The sequence below is a fragment of the Phoenix dactylifera genome, unplaced genomic scaffold (assembly GCF_009389715.1).
Source record: "Phoenix dactylifera cultivar Barhee BC4 unplaced genomic scaffold, palm_55x_up_171113_PBpolish2nd_filt_p 000375F, whole genome shotgun sequence".
NCBI lineage: Eukaryota > Viridiplantae > Streptophyta > Magnoliopsida > Arecales > Arecaceae > Phoenix > Phoenix dactylifera.
Genome location: NW_024067825.1, coordinates 189,441 through 205,682, shown reverse-complemented (window position 1 = coordinate 205,682; position 16,242 = coordinate 189,441). Strand labels below are relative to the sequence as shown.

General features: G+C 40.6%; 1 pseudogene; it reads right to left on the bottom strand.

Moving 5' to 3' along the window:
* Nucleotides 1-15,603: 15,603 nt before the first annotated feature.
* On the bottom strand, nucleotides 15,604-15,701 carry LOC120105825 (annotated as a pseudogene).
* Between the last annotated feature and the right edge of the window lie 541 nt (nucleotides 15,702-16,242).

Here is a 16,242-nt window from a genome sequence, read left to right as displayed (position 1 = left end):
TTCAACTAGCTTCCTGAAGAATGTTTTTATGCATCTCTCTTTTTTTTTTCCCCTCCTTTTTATTTAGTAAGACGTTTCCTGTTTCCTTTTAAAATAGAAGGTGTTGTAAACCATTATCTACATGTAAATTCTAAACGGAAGAAAAATCCAAGTAACAAGAATTGGACATATCAAGCGGCAACTTCAATTTTCCAACATGAGACATAAAGGATAGTTGTGAATAATGGTGACAATTTCAAGTCCACTCTTCATGCTTTCTTTGTCACAGCATTTTATATTCTACATCTTTTATTCAAAGAAAGGGCTTGAAAAAAGAGTGCTAATCAACAAATCATGTAAATAAAGGTATGACACAGTATTAATTACCAAAAAAAAGAGGCCAGAATATTTCTCATTCTAAAGGGCCATGTTACATAAATACCACAGCCATCAGCATTTGGTATTGTTGGGGGAAAATAAGCTGCTCCGAAACATAAGGGTACGCGGTCAGCATGTACCTAACGACATCCGACCTGGAGGCGTATGCCCGGGCGCTCGACTAGGCGCCCGACCAGGCGGTCTACTAGAAGCCGACCTGGAGGCGCCCAGCCCAGCGTCCGACCTGAAGGCGCCCGGTCTGGCGTCCGACCTGAAGGCACCCAATGTTGGGAACCCGCCCATGCCGCTGATATTTCAAAAAAAATTTAGATGGCAACGGAATCGGCATAAGCGGGATCGACGTTCATCGCATGAACGTTGTTTCATGAACCGTTCGTAGTTAGGCAAGAATTAAAAACTTTTAAATTCATTAGAAGATCAGATCTTCACCTTGTGCGGGTAGATGATCACCGCAAACTGAAGTTCGTGGTCTAGGATGAAGGTTCGCTTGAAGCCGTTCAAGTATCCGGCCTCTACGGGTATCCACACGAAGCAGTGATCCGATCAAAGCTCTCTTGTCTTCCCGGGGTGCTAGCTCCCTTGCAAAGACTTCTTTTGATGGCTGATTTCCTCCCTTTCAATCAACCCTTAATTGTGCTTGAGAGGAGGAAGAAGAAGGATGAAGAAGAGGAAGAAGAAGAATCCCCACGCAACCTTCTTTCTTTTCCCTGCGTTGGAAGGAAGAAGGGAGGAAGAGGATGCCGCCAACACCTTTGGCTTTTATCTTCCTTGCTTGCGGCTGAACCAAGAGGAGAGGAGAGGGAGGCGTATGGCAAGGAGGAAGAGGAATTCTTCTATGCCCTAGGTGCCGCCCACAAGTCCCTTTTTATAGACATGTGGAGCTCCTAACATTTAGGAGTTCTTGATGTCTTTCCTAAGAGGGGGCGCCGTCTCTTCTCCCTTCTTCACGTGGAAAGGGGAGGGGCTTATCCCCTTCCTCATGGTAAACCCTAATCCATATTAGGTAGGGATTGGAATGCCCTAATGTGGTCAAGCCCTAATCCAATTAGGCTTAGCCCAAGGGTGAACCAATTTGGATCCAATCTAGGTAAGTCCTAATCCAATTAGAACTTAAATCAATTTTGACTCAATTGAATTCTTCAATCCTAATCCAATTAGGAGTCTTATTGATTCATTAGATTAATAATTAATTGTGACTTAAGAAACCCTAATCCAAATTAGGACATATTTAATTTTAGTCCTAATCCAATTAGGACTTTATTTGAATCCGAAGTCCTAATCCGATCAGGACTCTAGGAATCCTACTCCAAGTAGGAATCCAATTTTGATTCAAAACTCCTAATCTTATTAGGATTGCAGGAATCCTATTCCAAGTAGGAATTCCAGTCCTACTCCAACTAGGATTTCCAATCCTAATCCAATTAGGACTCCAGGAATCCTACTCGAAGTAGGACTCTTGTTTCAAGTCCAATTAATTAATTCCCTTTCCTTCTTCAACTTCTTATCAATCGAATTGATTACTCGTGATTCATAATCACTTTTCAACCATCGGATCGGTCAATACTTCTAGTGTGTGTGACCCCATAGGTTCTACTCTGACTGGTAGTGAGATATATTGTGATCTCTATCACTATATCATTGAAAACTCCTTTCAATGGGTTGGAACGATTCCAACTCAACTCATTAGGGTTTATCGATCATCGAGATAATTCCTGTGAGTCCCACCATCCACCAGTGACACCTAGCAGCATGTAGTGGCTACCCAGTAGAATAGAAAGATGAACCTCTAGGTGCAGTTACCATGTGATACAGTCCTACTATCGTGGATCCCTACAGGACGGAGGTCATGGACAACTCGTCAAACCCCATCGTCTGTCATATGTCAAGATTTATTCGACTCGAGTTCGATAGTGGAAAACTCTTTCTCCACTTTATATTACTGCCCTGGCCAAGGTCTTAGAACTCAGTCTAACAAATCACATAGGATCACTCCTCTTCTATCAAGGTCAATAGATTCCTTGTAGGTGCATACCCTACTCCTACAGTGAACCTACTGCAGCCAATCTACACTGCATGGACCCATATGGCTAGAGATCATGTATGTGTGCAGTCAAACTACAATAACCTCACTGTGAGTAGCCGAAGCACCGCAGGTCAAAGGACCAGTCACACTACTGCAACATCAAGCAAGTCACTGACGAGTAGATAGACATCCAAGTGACTTCTTGTCTTGGCCACGCTCAGTACCCTTGTTCTCTAATAAGCACCTGCACTATCACTTCAGTGTCCCTACACTATGGACCAAGTCTCGTCCATCCAGAAGGAAAGTGATCTGTGCACTGATCAGATCGATCACCGTCCTCGTGATGATCCATTGATCAGGAGCATTTAGAAATTAATCACCAATGATACATGGCTCAAATTCTCAACTCTTGAGAATATGTATCATCATCTTATTAATTTCTTGGACGATTCATAGACACGTAAATAATATGAATGAAAAGATGCCTTTTATTTATTCAATAATAAATAGTCAAGTACAAAATTATGTTCCTAGAATTAACAATGTGTCAGCCAGATTGGCTTCTAGGGCATACATCTAACAATCTCCCACTTGCACTAAAGCCAATCAGTCATATATCTAAGCCCCATCTTCTCAAGGTGGGCTTCAGTCTTTTGCTGACTTAGCTGCTTAGTGAATGGGTCTGCCACGTTATCCGCGGAGTCTACTCTCTGCACCTCTACATATTTCTTCTCAACATAGTCGCGTATGAGATGGAAGCGCCGCTCTATATGCTTAGACTTCTGATGAGACCTTAGCTCCTTAGCAAGGGCTATGGCGCCATTATTATCGCAGTAGAGTGTTATGGCATCTGATGTCATCACGTCCAACTCTGCAATGAATTTCTTGAACCAGAAACCTTCCTTAGCAGCTTCAGAGGCGGCGATGTATTCAGCTTCCATAGTAGAATCAGCAATGATCGGTTGTTTAGAACTCTTCCAATTCACCGTACCACCATTGCACAAGAACACATATCCAGATGTTGACTTCCTGTCATCGACATCAGTCATGAAGTCTGAATCTGTGTACCCTTCTACCTTTAACTCTGATGATCCTCCAAAAACCAAGAATAAATCTTTAGTTCTTCTCAAGTACTTAAGAATATTCTTCACAGCTGTCCAGTGTTCTTCACCTGGATTCGACTGATATCTGCTTGTGACACTCACAGCAAGAGCTATATCAGGTCGTGTACATAGCATGGCATACATGAGGCTTCCTATTGCCGATGCATAGGGAATCTTGCTCATGCGTTGAATCTCTTCAGATGTGTTGGGGCACATCTTCTTGGAGAGATGAATTCCATGCCTAAGGGGTAAGAGACCCCTCTTGGAGTTTTCCATGCTGAACATCTTCAGCACCTCCTCTATGTACATCTTCTGTGAAAGGCCAAGCATCCTTTTAGATCTATCTCTATAGACCTTTATTCCCAAAATATAGGATGCTTCCCCAAGGTCTTTCATGGAGAATTGTTTTGACAACCAGACCTTGACCGAGGTTAGCATGGGAATATCATTTCCTATCAGTAGGATGTCGTCCACGTACAGTACGAGAAATACGACAGCGCTCCCACTAACCTTTTTTGTAAACACACGGTTCCTCTTCGTTTTTGATGAAATCAAACGTTTTGATTGCGTCATCGAAACGAGTGTTCCAACTCCGAGATGCTTGCTTTAGTCCATAGATGGACCTTTGCAGCTTGCAGACCTTGTGATCTCCATCACTGGAAGTGAAACCCAAAGGCTGTTCCATATAGATATCTTCATCAAGATATCCATTCAGGAAAGCAGTTTTCACATCCATCTGCCAGATTTCATAATCATGAAATGCTGCAATGGCAAGCAATGTTCGGATGGATTTTAGCATGGCTACAGGAAAAAAGGTCTCCTGATAGTCAATGCCTTCGCGCTGACTATACCCTTTCGCCACAAGCCTTGCCTTATAGATCTCTACCTCTCCATCCGAACCTATCTTCCTTTTGTAGATCCATTTGCATCCAATAGGTACAATACCTTCTGGTGGGTCTACTAAGGTCCAGACTTGGTTGGAATGCATGGAGTCTAACTCTGACTTCATAGCTTCCAGCCATTTCTCGGAATCGATATCAGATATCGCCTCGTCGTAGGTTTTAGGATCTTGTGTGTGATCCCTATCTCCCACTAGGAACATTTCCTCGGTATCCTCTTCTAGTATACCTAAGTATCTATCGGGAGGATGGGAGACCCTACTAGATCTGCGAGGTGGTTGAGGGACATCGTGTACTGGCTCTGTATGAATGGGTTCAATAGGATCCATGACTCGTTGCTTTTCAGAGACTTTCTCTTCAAGCTCAATTTTCCTCCCACTGCCTCTATCAAGGATAAACTGATTTTCCAAGAAGATGGCATGACGGCTCACAAACACATTGTGATCCTCTGAGACGTAAAAATTGTATCCTAATGACTCTTTAGGATATCCTATAAAATGAGCACTTATAGTCCTAGCCTCTAGTTTGTCCGCCTGTAGTCTCTTGACGTGGGCCGGACATCCCCAAATCTTGAGATGACCCAGACTTGGTTTCTTACCATGCCATATCTCATACGGTGTGGTAGGAACGGATTTAGAGGGAACTCTATTCAATAAATAAATAGCTGAAAATAGGGCATCTATCTAAAGAAACAAGGGTAAATCAGTGAAGCTCATCATGGACTGGACCATATCAATAGAGTCCAATTCCTCCTCTCTGACACTCCATTGAGCTGAGGTGTACCTGGAGGAGTCCATTATGAAACTATACCATTCTCCTTGAGATAATCACGGAACTCTCCATTAAGGTATTTACTTCCTCGATCTGATCGAAGAACCTTAATGAGTTTTTGTGCTTATTTTTCTACTTCATATCTAAGCTTTTTGAACCTTTCAAAAGTTTCATATTTGTGTCTCATACACATATCCATACTGTGAGTAATCATCGGTAAAATGAAGTAAAAATTACAACCCCTAGCCTGCTCATCGAATGGGCCACACACATCAGTGTGCACTAGGGTAAGTATTTTAGTGGACCTCCCTGTGTCCTATAAAGGATAATTTGGCCATCTTTCCTTGAAGGCAGAATTCACAAATCAAATATGACTCGAAAGTCAATGAGCCCAAAAGCTCATATTTCTCCAATTTGTTTATTTTGTCTTCTCCTATATGGCCAAGCCTGAGGTGCCATAAATACTTTAGATTTATCTCATTTTTGGATCTATTAGATCCTATGGTATTCACTGTTTGCTCAGATATATTTACAGATACATCCATATGTATGTGATAGAGACTGTCAATCATAAAACCATTTTGAATCAATTTAATTTTCAAATAAATAAAAATCTTTCTGTGCTAAATAAAATACAGAAATCAAATTTCTGCTAGCAATAGGTAACAGTCCCTAAGTATCCTGAGCATATCTGACATACCTTCTGAAGGTCTGTCACCCTTCATGTTCTTTATGCTTCCCATGTATGTAGGACAGTTCCTCTTCCAATGGCCGTTCATGATGCAATGGAAACACTTTTCCTTGCAATTGGCCTTTTTCTTGGAACTTCCTTACTTGGTGTTTTCTTAGTCTTCTGCTTCTTCGCAGGCTTCTTCTTCTTCCAAATAGACTCTCTTTTGGAACCAGAAGTCAACTCAGCAGCAAGGACATTGCCCCTTGAACCTTTCAAGGCTCCCTCATGTAGTTACCAATTTATTTAACAATTCTATTTTAGTGCATACAACCTTATTCATATGGTAGTTTACTATAAACTATTCATATGAAACTGGAAGGGATTGCGGGATCAAATCTGTTTGCAATTCCTTGTGCATGGTCATGCCAAGCTTCTCAAGCTTCTCTAAGTCCTTTATCATGGTCAAACCATGATCATGGACAGACTGCCCCTCGCGCATCTTTGTTTTGAAAAGCCTCTTAGACACTTCAAAACGAGCTGTGCGACTCTGCTCACCATACAACTCTTGCAGGTGTGCCAGTATGTCCCTAGCAGTCTTCATGTTCTCATGCTGGCATTGTAATGCATTGGACATGGATGCCATTGTGCAGCACCTAATTTTATTGTCATTGTTCGTCCACTTAACAAGCGTCTTACGCTGATCAGTGATCGGACGGATTGGTAACACGGGGATTCCATGGTCTAGCATATACCCGAATTTCTCACGATTCAAAACTATTTTTTTGAAATTTGTTGAGCCAATCTTTATAATTGGGTTTGGTCAATCGGTTGGTCTCAAGAATACGGGTCAAAGGGTTTGAAGCTGACATTGTATCTGCAGAGAGTAAAGATTCTAGTTAGACTTTTGTACTTGATCCTAATCTGTTCTAAGGTCTTTTAGAACAAATATAACTCCCACTATTTTCTCGAATTCCTCACACTCCCCTGGTAGAAAAACGGAAATCCTACGCGACTAGGATTTCTAGTGGGTACTGCGGTCCCACCAATTTACATGCCACCTCACCTAACAGTTATTGGTGACACATAGATTGATGAATGTACAACTCTTGTACAATGCTTCTCAAGCATGTTGCAGTGTAACTTGGTCTCTAAGCCATGAAAACCTCACCTAACAGTTATTGGTCCCATTTCTTAGTTAAGTCAGACCCACCGTATAACCGTAGGAATAAAGTCGTCATTGGGTCCTCACCTAACAGTTATTGGTGCCCAACCCCACCTTTACCCTACAACATCTCATGTCTATAGAGAGGTCCAGCCCCCCGATGCAACTTGACCACTGTATCCAGCCGAGACAAATCAACATCAGAAAGGCCTTAGCAGCTCTACTACGGTGGAAGACCTATTGACTTAATATTGGTTAATCAGGTCTTAGTGTTTGCAACTTGAGCCCTTCATAAGAGGTAATCGAATAATTGGCCAGGTAAGCAGGTGGGAGGCTCCCCTTACTCAGAGAGTAAGGTCCTAATTAAGTAACCACCTTTCATGCTTTCCTAGACACCAATTAGATCAATTAATCTAATATGACTTGCTCATGTCGGTTCACTCTCGACTTGATTGAGGAGGTTTTTGATTTAGGTCTCAATTGGGTTTGCTACATCACATGTAAACCTATCTACCCAACTCACATTCACATCACATGCAAACGGCACATCACAGGCAGTTATAATCGCAGCATCAAATAAAGCTAAACTTTAAATAGGTGATGATCAAGGATTCTAATTAGGTCGTATTACAAGCACATGCACGTCAATCGATCAACTGGTCTTCAACTCTTGAATTGGTTCCAAGCCTCCTTGATTCGATCCTTGATCAACTCTTGATCCAATCGCCATCAACCGCTTAGATCACCTGTTCATCTCATGCCTTGTCTTCAACTTGATCGTTGACGTACATCACATCATAGAAATACAACCAGATGTAAAATAAAAATAAAAATAAATTATATCTCCTTTTAGGAGGCACGCAGGCCTCTCAAAACATCAAATAAGATGCATGCAAGCATCTGAAAAATTACATGACATTGCAGATCACATCGCAGGTCATTACGTTTGATACCAAAAGGGTTTGAATCCTATGATCATCACCATATGCAACAATTATAATTTTCAGATCTGAAAACTAACTGATTATATCATGACATAGGTTGCTGATCATGCTAATCATGATTCTAATCTTTGTAAATCCATTAACAATGCAATTAGAATCATCATTTTATCACATAAAAATCAGCATGCAAAAATCAGCACCCCTGAAAAATCTGCATGCAGAAATTTTCAGCATGCATGATCATTCAATTTTCAGATCTAATAAGCCTTTAGATAATTAATTCTTACCACAATCTACGAAGCCTAGGCTCTGATACCATTGTTGGAAATCCGCCCATGCCGCTGATATTTCAAAAAAAATTCAGATGGCAGCGGAATCGGCATAAGCGGGATCGACGTTCATCGCATGAACGTTGTTTCATGAACCGTTCGTAGTTAGGCAAGAATTAAAAACGTTTAAATTCATTAGAAGATCAGATCTTCACCTTGTGCGGGTAGATGATCACCGCAAACTGAAGTTCGTGGTCTAGGATGAAGGTTCGCTTGAAGCCGTTCAAGTGTCCGGCCTCTACGGGTATCCACACGAAGCAGTGATCCGATCAAAGCTCTCTTGTCTTCCCGGGGTGCTAGCTCCCTTGCAAAGACTTCTTTTGATGGCTGATTTCCTCCCTTTCAATCAACCCTTGATTGTGCTTGAGAGGAGGAAGAAGAAGGATGAAGAAGAAGAAGAAGAAGAATCCCCACGCAGCCTTCTTTCTTTTCCCTGCGTTGGAAGGAAGAAGGGAGGAAGAGGATGCCGCCAACACCTTTGGCTTTTATCTTCCTTGCTTGCGGCTGAACCAAGAGGAGAGGAGAGGAAGACGTACGGCAAGGAGGAAGAGGAATTCTTCTATGCCCTAGGTGCCGCCCACAAGTCCCTTTTTATAGACATGTGGAGCTCCTAACATTTAGGAGTTCTTGATGTCTTTCCTAAGAGGGGGCGCCGTCTCTTCTCCCTTCTCCACGTGGAAAGGGGAGGGGCTTATCCCCTTCCTCATGGTAAACCCTAATCCATATTAGGTAGGGATTGGAATGCCCCAATGTGGTCAAGCCCTAATCCAATTAGGCTTAGCCCAAGGGTGAACCAATTTGGATCCAATCTAGGTAAGTCCTAATCCAATTAAAACTTAAATCAATTTTGACTCAATTGAACTCTTCAATCCTAATCCAATTAGGAGTCTTATTGATTCATTAGATTAATAATTAATTGTGACTTAAGAAACCCTAATCCAAATTAGGACATATTTAATTTTAGTCCTAATCCAATTAGGACTCTATTTGAATCCGAAGTCCTAATCCGATCAGGACTCTAGGAATTCTACTCCAAGTAGGAATCCAATTTTGATTCAAAACTCCTAATCTTATTAGGATTGCAGGAATCCTATTCCAAGTAGGAATCTTAGTCCTAGTCCAACTAGGATTCCCAGTCCTAATCCAATTAGGACTCTAGAAATCCTAGTCGAAGTAGGACTCTTGTTTCAAGTCCAATTAATTAATTTTCTTTCCTTCTTCAACTTATTATCAATTGAATTGATTACTCGTGATTCATAATCACTTTTCAACCATCGGATCGGTCAATACTTCTAGTGTGTGTGACCCCATAGGTTCTACTCTGACTGGTAGTGAGATATATTGTGATCTCTATCACTATATCATTGAAAACTCCTTTCAATGAGTTGGAACGATTCCAACTCAACTCATTAGGGTTTATCGATCATCGAGATAATCCCTGTGAGTCCCACCATCCACCAGTGACACCTAGCAGCATGTAGTGGCTACCCAGTAGAATAGAAAGATGAACCTTTAGGTGCAGTTACCATGTGATACAGTCCTACTATCGTGGATCCCTACAGGACAGAGGTCATGAGGATGATAGTGTTATTTTGATGATTAACAAGCAATTATCTAGAGTATGTTATAAGTTAAATCGATACTTCATTTATAAGTTTATTACTCTCAGTATATTTTGTATTAATTGATATAGATACATTTCATTGTTCATTTGAATGAATCTAACCTTGAGATACAGCAAAGTGTGGATTGAGTCGACCCAAAGGATGATTGGGTCGACCCCGGCACATCAAGAAAATATTTGGCACACTTCTGCAAGAATGGCAAAGATGAACAGTGAGTTGGGTCGACCCAAGGAAAGCATGAGTCGACCCAAGGATCAAGATCCTCAAAACAAGACAGAAAAATGGTTCTCTGGATTTACTGAGAGGGTCGACCCAAGCTTGAGTCGACCCAAACCCTGAGAGAGTCGACGCAAAGGCAAGACAGAAAAGAAGACAGAAAAGGTTCTCTGGAAACCCTGTTAGGGTCGACCCAAGAAGAAGCTGAGTCGACCCAAGTGAACTTTGAGTCGACCCAAAGAAAGGTTGGGTCGACCCAAGTGAAGGAAGGCTGAATTATAAAGTTTCTGTGTTTCTGAGAGGGTCGACCCAAGGAATGTTTGAGTCGACCCAAGTGAAAGTTGGATCGACCCCAGGACAGGTTGAGCCGACCCAAACACGGGCTGTAGCATAACGGCTAGTTCTGTAGATGTACTTTTTGTCCTTCCAAAAGGGAGTAACGGCTAGTTTTTGAATTCTAACCATTGGGGCTTGTCCAATGGATGTAGGAAGCTATTTAAAGTGGCACTATTCATCAGATAGAAACAACCTTTCCAAAGAATATCAAAGAGTACATAAGAAAGAGAAAGTGCCCTAATCTTCTTCATCCAAGTGCTTCATTCAAGAATCAAAGAAAGGGGTTGAGCAGATTCAAAGAGTCATCTAGAGCTCCATCCTCCCTTGAAGAGTGAAGCATCCTTGACAAAGAAGAGAGAAGTCACTACAAGCGATAAATACTTTCTAAACTCTTCTTTGTAGTTTATATTGTTTCATTTGCTCATTTAGGAGTTTAAATCTTCTTTCTTTGTTTATTAAACTACTTGTAAAGGTTGGTTGGTTAGCCCGCAAAACCAACGGAATAGGTTGATTGGTGAACCCGGAAAACCAATTGTAAAGGTTCGTTGGTGAGCCCGTAAAACCAACAAAGGTTCGTTGGTGAGCCCGTAAAACCAACATAGGTTTTTGGTGAACCCGGAAAACCAAAGTGTAAAGGTTTTTGGATTGTGAGCCCGGAAAACAATCCAACTGTAATCCGCGGGATTATAGTGAATTCCCAAGGGGTCGCTTAGGGAGTGGACGTAGGTGCTAAGGAGAGCACCGAACCACTATACTTTGTGTTGTTTGTATTGTGATTTGTTTTAGCTTACTAATCATTCATTTAACTTAAGTAAGTTAGTTAAAATTAAAAGAAACCAATTCACCCCCCCTCTTGGCTTGTCACCTTGGGCAACAAGTGGTATCAGAGCAAGGTGCTCTAATAGTACTCATTGATCTCACAATCAAGAGTTAAAGATCATGACAATCCAAGTGGGATGTTCTATGAGTGAGGGGCAATCCACAAATAGACCACCTCTATTTAATGGCACAAACTACACATACTGGAAAGCTAGGATGAGGATATTCATTCAAGCTTCCGACTATGAACTATGGTACATCATCACTAGAGGACCTCACACACCCACACTTAATATAGAGGGCATTATCATACCCAAACCAGAAATGGATTGGAATGAAAGTGATAGAAGATTAGCACAGTTAAATGCAAAAGCTATAAATGTACTTTACTGTTCATTAGATGTAAGTGAATTTAATAGAATATCTACTTGCACTACTGCCAAAGAAATTTGGAACAAACTTGAGGTCACCCATGAAGGGACCAATCAAGTTAAAGAGTCAAAGATAAACATATTAGTACACAAGTATGAATTGTTTAAAATGGAATCTACTGAGTCCATAACTGATATGTTTACTCGTTTTACTGACATTATAAATGGGCTTAAGAGTTTAGGAAAGTCTTACTCTAACTCTGATTTGGTGCGAAAAATTCTCAGGTCTCTACCAAGAATTTGGGAGGCCAAGGTAACCGCAATTCAAGAAGCTAAGGACCTCAACACACTGCAATTAGAGGAGCTTCTAGGATCACTCATGATCCATGAGTTGACAATGAGGCAAAATTCAGAAGATGAGGTCAAGAGAAGAAAGCCCATTGCCCTAAAGACTACCACCCCTAAACAACAAACTGAATCGGAAGATTCAGATGATGATGAAGAAATTGATGAAGAAGGGATGGCTATGCTTGGGAGAAAATTCAGAAAATTTATGAGAGGTAAGAATAGATTCTATAGAAAGAAACCCTTCATCAAAGGTAACTCAAGCAAAGAAAAGGGTAAGGACAAAGAAAAGGAAAAAGAAACTCCCATTTGCTATGAGTGTAATAAACCCGGGCATTATAAGATAGATTGTCCAGATTTGAAATGGATGGCAAGAAAACTGAAAAAGAAGAACTTCATGGCTGAATGGAGTGAAAGTGAGGAATCAAGTTCGGAAGAGGAAGATCATCAAGAGACGGCCCAAATGTGTCATATGGCCAATGACGATAAGGTAGATTCTGAACTTGACTGTGATTTTACTGTTGATGAATTACATGATGCATTCTTAGAACTCATGGAAGAACATAAGAAACTAATTAATAAAAATAAAGTTCTAAAAGAAGAAAATCAATCTCTTGTCAAAGATAAGTTAAAACTGTCTCATAACTGTGAAACATTAAGTAGGAAACTTGCAAATGAAACCAAGAATCTAATTGCTGAAAATATCAAGCTAAAAGAAGATGCTGAAAAATATAAATCCTTGGTAGATAAATTTACACTTAGTTCTACCAAATTAAATATGATTCTTGATAGTCAAAAAGCTGTATATGATAAGGCTGGCTTAGGATATAGAACAAATATGAAACAAAAATTCTTAAAGAATATTTTTGTAAATGCTAAAAGTAAAAATATCACTTATTATTGCTGCAATAAGTTAGGACATAGAGCATATGAATGTAACTATAGAAAGTCCAGTCAAAACAAAGTAAGTAATAATCAAAAGATTAAATTCAAGAAAGTTTGGGTTCCAAAAGAAACATGGAGTACTAACCCTAAAGGACCCAACTTAGTTTGGGTACCTAAAGTTTCTTCTTGATCTTGATTGCAGGTGTGTCTTACAGCTGATAAAGTAGAAAAACGATGGTATCTAGATAGTGGCTGTTCAAGACACATGACCGGTGACGTAGATCAATTTGTCACCTTGGAATCAAAGAAGGGTGGAGTAGTAACTTATGGAGACAATGGTAAAGGGCATATCATTGGAAAGGGTAAAATTTTCATTACGCCATCTATTTTCATAGAAAATGTCTTATTAGTTAAGGGTTTGAAACATAACCTTCTTAGCATAAGTCAATTTTGTGATAAAGGGTTTAAAGTCACGTTTGAAGCATCTGTATGCATAATCACAAATCCTAAAGATAATAGCATTATACTTGTAGGACAAAGGCAAAGAAATATTTACTTAGTAGACCTTCATGAGTTAGGCAAGAAAAATGGATTATGCTTAATGATGAGAGCACAAAAGTGCGATCTACACATCACTTAAATTAGTATTATTGCTAACAAATAATGATAGAAGTGCTGTATTAATATTATATTTTTGTCGGGTGCAGGTGATCGGAAATCAAAGTTAAAATGCACATTGGGTTCAAAAAGATGCATCATAGTAGGTGACTAGTCAACCACATGAGGTCAGTCCCAGTTGCAGCCACATCAGCTCCCAGCATCCACCACGATTTTCAGCCTTCACCAGATCCCGCAGGAGTCCCAGATCTCAGCTTCCTTCTACTTCTCCCGCGAGTGATCCTCCACGTCCTGGAACAACAGCAAATCCCAGGATTCATGATCATCCCAGCGCATGTGATCAGCTCCATCTCAAGCTCATCCGCGTGCAGCCCAACATCCCGTGAGCAGTCTCCGTGTCCCAGGTTCTCCCAGTTCTCAGCAGTCCACGCACCCCAGCATCCCGTGAAGCATCTCCCGCGTCCCAGCTCCAGCTCCCATCCCGTGTTCGTGCGATCATTCCTTCCAAGCTCCCAGCTCCGTCCGAATCTCAGTCCTGAGATCCCAAGCTTCTGTTATCAGCTCCCACTGTCCGAGCTTCCTGCATCCAGCGCGTGTGATCAGCTCCCGACCGTCCGTGCCTCAACCCCCTCAGATCTCTTCCGTCTTCCTCGCAGCATCATGACAGCGCCAGCAGTCCGTCTTCTCCGCTTGTGAAGCCATCTTGCACCCGAGTTCCAGCCACATCAGCTTCTTAGCCAACGTCCGCAACCCACCAGCGCAGCTTCCGGTCCGTGATTCCAGCTTCCTTCTTCCTCGCAGGCCACGTCCGTCCCGTTGCGCTTCTTCCGAGTCCATTTGTTCAGAATTTAATTGTTGAAAATAATATCATCGAAGGGGATTCCAGATCCCTACACCATCTTAATCTATCCAAATTTCAATTCTCTGTTTACTGATTTATTTTCTATTTGCAAAACATCATCTTTATCCACAAATTTATTGAATTAATTAATCTAAAATTATATTAAATAATCTAATATATATTTCGTTCCCTGAGGATTCGACCTCGGACTCCCGAGAATTTACTACTTGTGCGATTCTCCTGCACTTGGGAGAACAATTTTATTTTTGCATCAAGTTTTTGGCGCCGTTGCCGGGGAACGGCTCAGTTATTAGTATAATTTTAGATTTAATTAGTACCCTATCAGTTAGATTGAACATTATAGTAAAACTAAAACTGAAAAAAAAAAAAAAAATTTCTGCTATTTTTATTTCCTGCACAGTCTGCATCAAACTCTGATATCTGAGTAATCCACCGTCTGATTATACTCAAATTTCGTCAGCAGCTGTAGGACACATGTTGCGTTCATCTGAACGGTCTGATTGATATTCTGATACTTTTACGACCATTAAATTAATATACAACCTTGCTGCTGTCTGCTTTAAATTTTCTGTGTTTAATTTTTTTTAGAATCAGAATTTTATTATCATCATATCTCATTAACCCTTGTTGCTAATTGAAAATTGATAAGAACTTTAAGAAAAGATCAAGGGTAATCAATAAAAAAAAAATAAACAAATAAATAAACTCTGAAATTTTGTATGCTAGGTTGGAATAGAGACAACACTGGACGTCTGAGTCGACAACCTTTTGACAATTCCTTAGATCACATTATTGAAACTTTTTCGCAAAATCTCAGATCTGGTGAGATGGCTGATGATGATGTAGGAAGTCACCATGGTAATGAAGGTAGACCCCCAGTTATGACACTTCGACAATACTTACATCCCACTAGGACTAGTCAACCTTCATACATGATTATTCCTGAAAATGTAGGACACTTTGAAATCAAACCAGGAGTAATTCAATTGCTGCCAAAGTATCATGGAATGGAATCCGAGAACCCTTATCTTCATCTTAAGGATTTTGAGGAAATTAGTATCACATTTAGAGTGCCAAATGTATCAGAAGATGTCCTTAAATTAACCTTGTTTCCTTTTTCCTTGAAGGATAAAGCCAAAACATGGCTGAACTCCTTGAGACCAAGATCGTTAGGAACATGGCATGATATGCAAAGAGAATTCTTGAAAAAATTCTTTTCCGCACAAAGGACTAACTTTTTGAAAAGGCACATTAGTAATTTCCAGCAAAAAGACCATGAAACATTTTATGAATGCTGGGAGAGATTTAAAGATTTGCTTCTCTCTTGTCCTCATCATGGGTTTGAAACATGGAGAACCATTAGTTTCTTTTACGAAGGGTTGTCTCCACAGTTGAAACAATTTATAGAGACTATGTGCAATGGTCTATTTCTGGAAAAGCAACCCGATGAGGCATGGGACTATTTAGACTCTCTCGCAGAGACTGCACAATTATGGGATACAGGGGATAGAGTGAATAAACCTTTGCCTAAGCCTACTAGCATTCCACACGGGGGCCTTTACAACCTTAATACTCAGGATGATATTCAAGCTAAAATGGCAGCCCTTACTAGGAAGGTAGAGGAAATTGAACTTAGAAGGATTGAACCCGTCAAGACCGTAGAACATAACAGCGAGTGTTGTAGGATTTGCGAGATGCTTGGCCATCTCATCACTGATTGCCCCACAATATCCGCATTCAAGGAAGTCTTGCACGATCAGGCCAATGTTATGAATACCTATCAAAAATCTTTCAATAATCCTTTTTCGGGTACTTACAACCCTGGATGGAAGAACCATCCAAATTTCAGGTGGAGGAATGACCAACCTCAACAAGTATATAAC